This window comes from Macrotis lagotis, chromosome 3, assembly GCF_037893015.1.
Source record: "Macrotis lagotis isolate mMagLag1 chromosome 3, bilby.v1.9.chrom.fasta, whole genome shotgun sequence".
NCBI classification, from domain to species: domain Eukaryota; kingdom Metazoa; phylum Chordata; class Mammalia; order Peramelemorphia; family Peramelidae; genus Macrotis; species Macrotis lagotis.
The window spans coordinates 209178392-209190930 of record NC_133660.1 but is presented as its reverse complement, the minus strand read 5'-3'; positions in this window follow the sequence as shown (position 1 = coordinate 209190930).

Genomic DNA, 12539 nt, shown 5'->3' with positions numbered 1-12539 from the left:
ATTACACCTTTAGCCTCCAGAATCCTTCTCCAGAGGAGCAACTAGGTAGCACAGTGAATAGAGTTCCAGCCCTAGTGTAAAGACAACCTGATTCAAAGTCAGTCTCTTACTGTTAGAACTGTGTGACCCCTGCCAAGTCCTTTAACTTTGTTTGGCTCAGTTTCATCAATAAAATCTGGAAAAGAACATGGCAAACAATAATGTTTCATTTGCCAAGAAGACATCAAAATGGGGTGAGAAGTAACTCACTCACAAAATCATCTTCCAATCTCTAGATTTCCATCTTTATATCTTTCTTAAATATTCCTGCCTAATGTCCTTTGAGTGATTATACAAAGCTTTATCTCGAATATAGCTATGAATGAAAATTGGGCCTGTTTCTGAATACCAGAATTAAATTGCTTGTACTGTTGCTTTCCAATCATTGCTAGAATTTTGAGAATGTGCCAGGTTCCACTTCTCACTTGATCACAATCTTTAAATTGCATTACTTTCTATCTTTATTATTCTTATTATTATTTGATGAGCAAAATCAACACCAATATATCCAAAGAAATTTGATTTTATTGTTGGATATATTCATCACTGGTTCAGATTAAAATTTTATCTAGCACTAGTATGTGACCTCTTGAGTTTTTATCTCCATAATAACAAGAAGAATACTAATCGACTTTCCCAAGATCATACATGCAAAACCTGACTAATGAAAGAATTTTGTAGTTGGAAGAATCTTTAGCAGTCTTCTAGTCCAAAAAGTAGATAAAATGAATCCTCATTATTTCACAAAACAAATAGTAAACCAGTCTTTACTTCATCCCATCACTTAAAGATGTAACAAATTTTACTTATAGACCACTCTAATTATTAGGGAGTTCCCCCCCCCAATATTATGCCTAAATTTGTCTCTTTGAAACTTATGTAGTCTTATTTTAAATATTATTTTATTTTTCCTATTTAATACATGTGAAAATAATATTTACACTCATTTTAAATAAAAATGTGAGTTCTAGGTTTTCTCTTCTATTCTACCTTATATGATAGATTTCTCGATATTGTATATGTGTGTGCATGTATGTGTGTGTGCAATCACATAAAATATTTCCTTAATTGTCATATTATAAAAGAAGAAATATTTTGTAAAAAATTTTAAAAAATGAAAATAGTATGTTTTCATTTACATTCAGACTTTTCAATTCTTTCTCTGGATATGGATGGCATTTCCCTTCATAAGTCTTTTGGAATTGTCTTGGATTCTTTTATGCTCAGAAGAGTGATTTCAATTATATTTGTTCTTCATACAATGTTGAGTTCCAGTTTTCTCTGGTTCTGCTCTCTTCACTTTGCATCATCAGTCCATATAAGTCTTTCTAAGTTTTTCTGAAATCTATTTGCCCATCATTTCTTACACTAGCCTGGTCATATTCCATTATATTCAGAGGACACAACTTGTTTAGACTTTAACCAAATGATGGATATTCCTTCAATTTCTTGTTCTTTGCCATCACAAAAAGTACTACAACAAACATATTTAGACATGGTTCTTTTCATCTTTTTTAATGGTTTATTTTGGATGTAGTCCTTGAAATAGTTGTGCTGGATCAACAAAAGAGCACAGTTTGATTGCTTTTGAAGATGGTTTCAAAGTGTTTTTCCAGAATAGCTGAATCAGTTCACAACTCCAACAAAAGCTGTAGCCTTGCCTTTGAAACACTGATGAAGCACAACATGACCAATTTGTTTTTCTCCCGCATCTAACTCCATGACCATTGAGAAGATAAGAAAAATAAAACCTCTGTAACAAATATGTATAATAAAAGGAAATAAATTCTCCAAAATGACAATATTCTAAAATATGTTTTAAGTCCAGTGCTTTAAGGGTATCACCACTCTACCTGAACGTAGGCAGCACACTTCATCTTATGGAATTGAGTTTGGTCATTTTGTTGCTCAGGATTCCTTTATTTTCCAAAATGTCTTCATAATTTTTTTTATTTCAAAAGTTATTATCTAAATTCATCTCAGTTCATTTTGCATAAATATATACAAATATTCCAATGTTTCTCTCAAACTATCCCCTTCTTCCTATATTATATCGCAAATATATTTCATCACACTTCATATACTATTACTTGTTTAGTCATTGCCAATTGATGAGCGTGTCTTCAGTTTCTAATTTTTCCAGCCACACAATATATACACACACACACACATACATATACACAAAAATACATATATGTATTGTGTATGTGTGCTTATGCAAAGAGGTCAAAAAAGAGGTCAAGGATCCATACAAATTATTCACACACACATATACACACATACAAAATGCACACATATATTTTTCACTTAATTATTTGGATTGAAGAAATCAGAGCAGCATTATTATTTCTTGAAATATGTGCTAACAGCCTATTTTTCTTTGGTTACATCTTTTGATCTTAAATTAACTGTTCTGGTTCTGTTTTCTATGTCATGAGATACCTTTCATTTACTCTTGTTATCAATATTTTGTTTTTGTTTAACTATTTCTTTTTTTTCTCATTGAGTCATTAACTTTTCTTTGGTACAGGCTAAACATTTTGTAGCAATTTTGTTTCTTGGGAAGTTTTCTATCTTTTATTCCTATCTGTTTATCTTTTAGATTATTTCTTCTACAACTTCCATTATTTTTTCTTTTTTAAAAATCTAGCATTTTCATTTATTTTAAAAATTGTTATAAATTTAAAAACATTCTTTTATCTGTTATAGGAACTCTGATTTTTTTAGGGGCAGCTCATATTGAAGGAAAATTTATAGAAATATAGAATTTCAGCATAATATAACATTTAAGATTTCAAGAAATTCCTCTTTTATTTTTTATTGATGTTTTATTTTGATAAATACGTGTCATAAAAGTTGTTCAAAATTCATCCATAGGCATATGTGTATTTTTAACTAACAAAATTTCATTCCATCCCCCTTTCCCAACCCTCTCCCTTCAGTGGCAAACAAGTTAATATTATCACATACATATATGTGATAAACATGTTTATATATTTTTGTTATGAGTAATTAGGATTAAGGGAAAGAGTTACATAAGAGATACTTTTTATGAAGAGTTCATTAGCTTCTGAAGGTTTTTTAAAAACTTTGGTTTTGCTTTCTTCCTCTGGATTGTGATAGCATTGTCCTTAGATTGTCTAATAACAATTGTCCTAGCTCCCTGAACTGCTAAGAAGAGTTGCTTCCATCAAGGTTGATTATCTCACAGTGTTTGTTAGTTTGTTTGTTTTTGCTATGCAGTGGGTTAAACGACTTGGCCAAGATAATTTTTAAATGTCTGAGGCTAGATTTAGACTCAGATCCTCCTTATTCTAGGTCAGGGCTCTATCCACAGTAACACCTAGCTGCCCTACAGTTGTTGTTATTGTATATAGTGTTTTCTTGGTTCTGCTTCCTTCACTAAGAAACAGATCTTGCAATTCATTCCATGCCTTTCTAGAGTCCGATCATTTCTAGTTTCTTATAGAAAAATAATATTCCATAATATTCATGTACCATAACTTGTTTAGCTATTTTGCAATGGAATGGGCATCCCCTCAGTTTCCAATTCTTTGCCACCACAAAAAAGAGCTACTAAGAATATTTTGGAACATGTGGGATATTTCCCAATTTTTCTGATTTCTTCTGGATATAGACTTAGAATTGGAATTTCTGGGTCAAAGGGAATGACATTTTTATTGCTCATTGGGTATAGTTCCATATTGCTCACCAGATTTGAAGAAATTCTTAATCATTTTTAAAACCAAATTCAAGTCTTCAGATCAAGATGGTGGAGAGACTGTTTTAAACTCTCTTGTATTTCCTTCACAGTAGACATGAATCAAGGCTCTTAACAGATTTTGAATCCACAGAACTCACAGATGAGCAGGGGGGATGTCTTCCAGTAAAGCCTGTCATAGGGTAGTGGAAACTTCCCCTTTCCCCTTCTCCCTCCCACTCCTGTTCCTGAGGGAGGGCCTGACTTTATCCAGAACAAATAAACAGCCCCAGAGTAGACCACTGATACCACCAACACAGACAATCCAGGGAAAACCTCTGGCAATCCTTCCTGGTGGGTCCACAGAGTAAAACAATGGGGTTCCTAACCAAAAGGAGCAAGACCTCTAGGTATCTCCACACTGCATGTCTGCAAACCAGCCCATCCTCCAGCACAAGACCCTAGGCAAAGGGCCCCAAATTAAGAAAGGCCAGTGCAAAGCAAGATCCATTGGAGATAAGGATACTAGCTCAGAAAAGGAGGTCAGAAACGAGAGTAGCTTCAGAGGAGGCTATGAATTGGTCTCCAGTCCAAAAAAGGCTTGTTAGAAGAGATCAGAAAGGAGTTTAAAAATGAAATGGAAAAATTGGGAAAAGAAATGCAAGAAAAAATTGACATCCTACAAAGGATTTGTAAAATCAATCCTTTGAAAATAAAATTGTACAAGTGCAAAAAAGAAAACAATTCTCTCAAAAATACAATTGGACAAATGAAAAAATATAACTCCTTCAAAAACAGAATTGACCAATTACAAAAGGAGATGCAAAAAGTAAATGAAGAAAATTATCCTCTAAAAAAGACTGTAATCTTTAGAAACTAATGACTTGATGAAACTCAAAAAGATTCTGTTAAACAAAATAAAAAAAATAAAAAATAGAAGAAAATATAAAATACTTAATTGACAAAACAACTGACCTGTAAAATAGATCTAGGAGAGACAATTTAAGAAACAGAGGACTACTTGAAAACCATGAAGAAAAAAAAAGGTTGGATACAATCTTCAGGATATAGTAAAGGAGAACTGCTGTGATATCCTGGAACTAGAGGAAAAAATAGTTATTGAAAGAATACATCAATCCCCTCCTGAAAGGAATCTCCAAATGAAAAAGTAAAGCAATATTGTGATCAAACTCCAGAACAATTAGATGAAAGAGAAAATCCTGCCAGTGGTCAGAAATAAATAATTCATATATCTAGGAGGCACAGTAAGGGTTACACCAACCTGGGGGCATCAATATTAAGATTTTGAAGGAATATGATATTCCAGAGAACAAGGGAGCTTAGAATACAACTAAGAATTCACTATCCAGAAAAATTGAGTCTTCTCTTTCAGGGGAAAAGATGAACATTTAATGAAATAGGAGACCTACAATCTTTCCAGATGAAAAGAGCAGAGCTAAACAGAAAATTTGGTCTTCAAATAGGAGACTCAAGAGATAAATGAAAAAGACAAACGGGGGAAAACTGTCAACCTATAAGATTAAACTGGTAACATCCCACCTGGGAGGAAGATTCTCCTAACTCTTGAGAATTTTATCTCAATAAGAGGGAATATACTTAGGCAGAAGGAATAGACATTCATGATATGACCATGATTTTGATGGAATAACTTAGAAGATCTCATTAAAAAGGGAAGACAGTAAAGAGATGGGCAGAAGGTATAGATTGAATGGGATAAATTGCATCACATGAAGAGGTGCAAAAGACCTATTTCAAAAGAGGGGAAGAAGGAAGGGGCAAGGACCACCTGTATCTTACTCTCATCAGATTTGGCTCAAAGAATGATTAATACACATACTTTGACTTTATAAAATTATGTTACCTTTCAAATATTAAGAGGGAAAAGGAGGGAAGATGGACTGATAGAAAGAAGGGAAAGAATAAGGGGGAAAAGAAAAGAGAAAAAGGGGGGCATAGAATAGAAGGTTGTTAACCATATTGGAGGCATGTTCAGAAACAAAAGACTTGGAAGAAGGAATAAGGTGAAAAAAAGGTGAAAAATATAAACAGAGGGAAGAGCATGGAGTACAATAAAGAGTAAGTATAACTTGGAATGCTGATGGGATGAATTTTTCCATAAAATGGAAGCAGATAGCAGAGTGAATTAAAAACTATAATCCCACAACATGCTGCTTAAAAAAAAAGACAATAGAAGCAGGGAGATACATACAGAGTAAAGGTAAAAGCTTAGAACAGAATATATCAGGCTTCTGCTGAAGTGAAAAAAAAAAGAGGGTAAAATCTTTATCTCAGACAATGCAGTTACAATAATAGATCTCATTAAAAGAGATAAGGAATGGGGCATCTAGGTGGCTCAGTGGATAAAGCACCAGCCCTGGAGTCAGGAGGACCTGGGTTCAAATCAGATCTCAGACACTTAATAATTACCTAGCTGTGTGGCCTTGGGCAAGCCACTTAACCCCATTTGCCTTGCAAAAAAAAAAAAACAAATCTAAAAAAAGCGACAAGGAAGGAAACTATATCCTCTTAGACTATGAAATAACTTCAGTACTAAATATGTATACACCAAGTGGTATAGCATCCAAATTCTTAGAAGAGAAAATTAATGAGAATGATATACAGAAAAACATAGACAGCAAAACAGTATTGGTAGGGTACCTCAGCATCCCTTTCTCAGAATTAGATAAATCTAACCATAAAATAAACAAGAAGGAAGTTAAGGAGGTGAATAGACTGTTAGAAAACTTAGATATGATAGACCTCTGGAGAAAACTGAACAGGAATAGAAAGGAATACACCTTTTTTCTACAGTTCATGGAATATACACATAAATTGAACATGTATTAGAACATAATGTTGTCATAATCAAATGCAGAAAGACAGTTATTGAATGCATCCTTTTCAGAATTGTCCATGAAGAGATAGACCTAAAACTAATTGGAAGATAAATAATTTAATTTTAAAGAATAAGTGGATCAAATAACAAATTCTAGAGAGAATTAATGATTTCATTCAAGACAATGAAAATAATTAGACCTCATATCAAAACTTACGTGATATAGTCAAAGCAGTTATTAGGGAATACATTATGTCTTTAAATGTTTACAGAAATAGAATAGAGAAAGAGGAAATCAATAAACTGGAATGTAACTAAAGAATTACAGAAAGAGCAAATAAAAAAATTCCCAATTAAATACCAAATTAGACATTTTGAAAATCAAAGATGAAATTCTAAAGAAAAGCATTAAACTAGTAAATAGTTTTATGGAAAAAATAATAAAATAGATAAATTTTTGGCTAATTTGATTTAAAAAAGGAAGAAGAAAATCAAATTACAAAGAATAAAAATGAAAAAGGTTAATTCACCACCAATGAGGAGGAAATTAATGTAATAATTCAGAACTATTTTGCTCAATTTTATGCCAGTAAATTTGATAATCTTAATGAAATAGATGGGTATTTACAAAAATATAAATTGCTTGTGTTAAAAGAAGAATAAATTAAATACTTAAATAACCCTTTCTTAGAAAAAGAAATTCAACAAGGCATCAGTGAATTCCCTCAGAAAATAAATCTCCAGGGTCAGATGAATTCACAAGTGAATTCTATCATACATTCAAGCAATAATCGAATCCAATTCTATATAAACTAGTTGAAAATGTAGGGGAAGACGGAACTCTGTCTTATTCCTTCTATGGCACAAAATGGTGCTGATCTCTAAGTCAGGGAGAGTCAAAACAGAGAAAGATAATTATAGACCCATTTCTCTAGTGAATATGGATGCAAAAGTTTTAAATGAAATATTAGTAAAATGATTACAGCAAGTTATCACTAGGATAATACTTTGACCAAGTAGGATTTATAGCAGGAATGCAGGGTTGGTTCAATATTAGGAAAATTGTCAGCATAGCTGACTATATCAATAACAAACCTAACAGAAAGTATATGAATATTTCAATAGATGTTGAAAAAGCTTTCGACAAAATACAACACTACAAACACTAGAGAGAGTAGGAATAAATGGATTGTTCCTTAAAATCTGAAACCATCAAGAAGCATTATATGCAATGGGGATAAGTAAGATGCATTCTCAAGATCAGGGTTGAAACAAGGATGACTGTTATCACCATTTTCATTCAGTATTATATTAGAAATGCTAGCTGTAACAATAACAGAAGAAAAAGAAATTGAAGGAATTAGAATAGGTAATGAAGAAACAAAACTCTCATTCTTTGAAGATGTTATGATTGTATGTCTAGAGAACACTGGAATGATCTAAAATCTAATGGAAAAATTAGTAAAGTCTAATTTATTAGTGAGAACTTCACCCAAGTCACAGGATATAAAATAAAACCACAAAAATCCTTAACATTTCTAGATATTACTAACAAGATACAACAATAAGAGATAGAAAGAGAGATTCTATTTAAAATAACTTCAGAAAATATAAAACTTTGGAGTCTACTTGCCAAGGAAGATTCAGAAATTTTACGAAACAAATATAAAATACTTTTCATACAAATAGAATCAGATCTAAATAACTGGGCAAATATGGCTAGACTGAGATAATAAAAATGACAATTTTCTCTAAATTAAATTACTTATTTAGTGCCATACCCATTACACTTCCAAAAAAAGTATTTTATTGAGCTTGAAAAATAGTAACTAAATTCATATTTCAAGAATATAAAGGAAATTACTGGAAAAATGAAAAAGAAAGCAACCTAGCCATACCAGATCTAAAATTATCGAATCAATTATTGAAATTTTCTGATTCTGGATAAGAATAAAGTTTTAGATCAGTGGAATAGATTAGGTCCAAAAGAGAAAGCAGAAAATAACTGCAGTAATCTATTGGTAGATAAATGCAACTTCTGGAATAAGAAATCACCTTTCCATAAAACCTACTGGGAAAACTGGAAGATAGTATTGTAGAAAGTAGAATTAAAACAACACATCACACCCTATACCAAGATAAGATCAAAATGGGTGCAGGATTTAGACATAAAAGAAAATACTATAAGCAATTTAGGAGAACTAGGAATAGTTATCTGTCAGACCTATGGATAGGGGAGCAGTTCATTACCAAAGAAGAAATAAAGAATACTATAAAAACCAAACTGTGGTATATGTCTGTTATGGAACACTACAGTTCTATTAGAAACCAGGTGGGATGGAAATTCAGGTAAGCCTGGAAGGATTTGCATGAACTGATGCTGAGTGAGATGAGCAGAAACAGAAAAACATTTTACACCCTATCAGCAAAATGGGAGTGTTGATCAACCTTAATGGACTTGCTTATTCCAACATGGCAACAATCAGGCACCATTTTGGGGCCTCTGAGGGAGAATGCCTTCTGTATCTTGAGAAAGAATTTTGGAGTTTGACCAAAGAACAAAGACTATTACCTTTAATTTTAAAAAAAAAGTTACCTTATTATGCAATTTTCCTATATCTCATGTTTTATGTTTCTTCCTTAAGTATATGATTTCTCTCCCATCACATTCAACTTAGATCAATGAATATCATAGAAACAATGTAAAGATTAACAGATTGCCTTCTGTTGAGGGTGGGTGGGAGGGAAACAAGATTATGGGAAAAAACTGTAAAATTCAAAGTAAATAAAATCTTTCTGAAAAAAAAGAAAAAATATAATATTGTAAGGTGAAATATTAGATTTTTGTGGATAACCTAATTACTCAATTAAAAAATGTTATGTTTAAGTTTAAAAAACAGAATTCAAATGTGGATTCCCTATCTCTTTTATCTTCCTCCTCATCTTTTCTTCTCCTACCTCATTTAGTTTTCATTTTGTGAAATCGATCCTCTTTAGGAGGTGATTAGTGGCTTATTTCAATGTCTATTTTACCCTATGCATCTACATTTCTCAGGGCACTTTTCCTGGAGAATTTCTTGAAAAATTAATTCTAGGATCTTGATTTCTCCCAAAGTCATCAGATTGCTTTAACTCCATTGTACATTTGAAGTAATTTATTTTTTCTTCAGAGAGTTTTTGTATCTCTTTTTCTGTCTGACCCATTCTACTTTTCAAGGCTTTCTTCTCCTTATTGGTCTTTTGTCCCCTTTTATTCAAACTGGTTTTTAAGATAGTATTTCTTCAGTATTTTTTGGTATCTCCTTCACCAAGCTGCTAACTTGCTTTTCTTGGTTTTCCTGCATTGCTCTCATTTCACTTCCCAATTTTTCCTCTGTCTCCCTTACTTAATTTTCATAATCTTTTTGAACTCTTTCATAGCTTGAGATTAATTCATATTTTTCTTGTAGGCTTTGGTTCCAACAGCTTTGATTCTATTATATTCTGTGTGTGTAATTGATATTCTGTAAGACCAAAATAATTGTCTATGGTTGTATTGTTTTTCTTCTGTTGTTTACTCACTTTCCTGGACTAAGACTTGATTTTAACTCTGTTAAGGTGGGCCCCTGATTACAGGGAACACTGCCCCAAACTTTTGAGGGATTTTCAGTTGTTTTGATGGACAACCCCCAGAAACCTGCAAGTTCCCAATTCCTCAAAGGTCTTATGAGAGGCTCTGACTGCTGTACTTGCCTGTTAATGACCAGAAGTACTCCTCTCTGCCCTGGAACTGCAAGGAGGATCCCTATTCTGCTGCAGACAGTAATCTCTGTTGTGCTCCAGCTTCTCTCCGTGGAACTAGATCTAGGACTGCAACATGGGTCTGAGTACAGGTGAAGCCACAATGTGCTGCTTCACTGATAGAAGAGATACTTCCCAGGCCTGCTTCTGCTCCCCTGGTACTTTGTCTGTGCCCTTGGCCATTCCTGGGTTGAGAGTTCTGGAACCCATCACCACTGCCAGGGACCCATGTTGATGACTGGAGCCAATTCACTCCAGTGTGACCCGGGCTGCACTGTGGGCCCTTTCTAAACTCAATATAGTGGACCCTTCCCACAGAACTTCCAAATTGCCTTGGACTGAAAAATTGCTTCACTCAATCTTTTTGTTACTTCTGTTATTCTAGAATATGGTTTGAGTCATTATTTAAAGGTATTTGGAGTGGTTTGGGGGAGTGCCTGTCTGTAATCTTCGGTCTGCCCTGCCATTATATACTTCTTTCATGTGGCAGAACACCTAGTACTAATGCTATTCCAACTGAGATTTAGGGCTATAAAGCAATCGAAGATTCCCCCCCCCAACAGTTCAAGGATGCCTCCATTGTCCATTTCTATAAGTATAAAGGGAATAAATTATCCTGTGACAATGAAAAGGAGATTCTCTCTTGGTCATTGCTGACAAAATAGGTGCCAGACTTCTGCATGATAGACTAATTATTCATCTGTAAGAAGGTCATCTACCTAGAAGTCAGTTATGACTTCAAAAAACACCAAAGGATGGTTGTTGCCAACCATTCCAGAAGAGATGCCAGGAGAAGAACAGGGGTTTGTTAATAAAATTTGTGGATCTGATCAGGACCTTTGATATTGTCAGATGTGAGGGCTTCCTGGAGAATTTCATAAATATTATGCATCATTTTCACAACAGCATGCTTATCTGGGTTCTGAATAATGGACAATCCTCTTGCACTTTCCTAATTACAAATGGAATGAAACAAGGCTCTGTCCTTGCACACATGCTTTTTAGTATTTTCAGTCATGTTAAATGTCTTAAATAAGAATGAATACAGCATCAAAGTCAGTTACCACACAGAAAGTGAATTCTTCAACTTGAAAAGATTGGAAACTAAGAATAAATTGGAGGTAAAGTTGGTGCATTATTTTTTTTTTGTTTCAGTCTCTGAAGCTGAGATGCAACAAACTAAAAAAAAAACCACCACAAAGAAAACACAGGTGCTCCATCAGTCTATACATTGATCAAAACAAAAGAAATTTGGAATACTGATAAAAAATTTACTTACCTTGGATGAGTGTTTTTCAGTGATGTATACCTTGATAATGAGGTTGACACATGCATTTCCAGAGCTAGTTCAGTGTTTTAGAGGCTCCAAGGAAAATTGTGAGAGAGAAGAGGCATTAGACTGATCACCAAACTGAAGTTATACAGAGCTGTTATGATGACCTCATTGTTTTATACCTGTGAAACCTGGACAGTGTACTAGCACCATATCAAGAAACTGAATTGCTTCCATTTGAATTACCTTAGGATGATTCTGATGATTGCCTAGCAGTAGAAGATACCAGTCAATGAGGTTCTTTCTTGAACCTAACTGCCAAGCATTCCAACTCTGCTACAGAGAATATAACTCTGAAGGGTTGTTCATATAGTTTGAATGGCAAACATGTTTGCCTATTTTATGAAGCACTCATACAAAATAAGTACTCAAAGGGTGATCAGAAAAAGAAATACAAGGATTTTCTCAAGGTCTCTTTTAAAAACTTTGGAATTGGGGTGGCTATGTGGCTCAGTGCGTGGAGCTATGTGGCGCAGTGGATAGAGCACTGACCCTGGAGTTAGGAGTACCTGGGTTCAAATCCAGCCTCAGACATTTAATGATTACCTAGCTGTGTGGCCTTGGGCAAGCCACTTAACCCCATTTGCCTTGCAAAAACCTAAAAAAAACAAAAAAAAACTTTGGAATTGATTATGACACATGAAAGACATTGGTAAACGTGTGCCCTCGTTATCCAAAAGAAATGTGAAATGCACAGATTTAAAGAATTCACCTCAAATGTTCACAAAGCCTATTTATGCACAAATTGTAGTAGAGCATTCTGAGTTTATATTGGTCTGATCAGCCATACTCAGACACACCACAACTTAACTCTAATATAATGATATTAT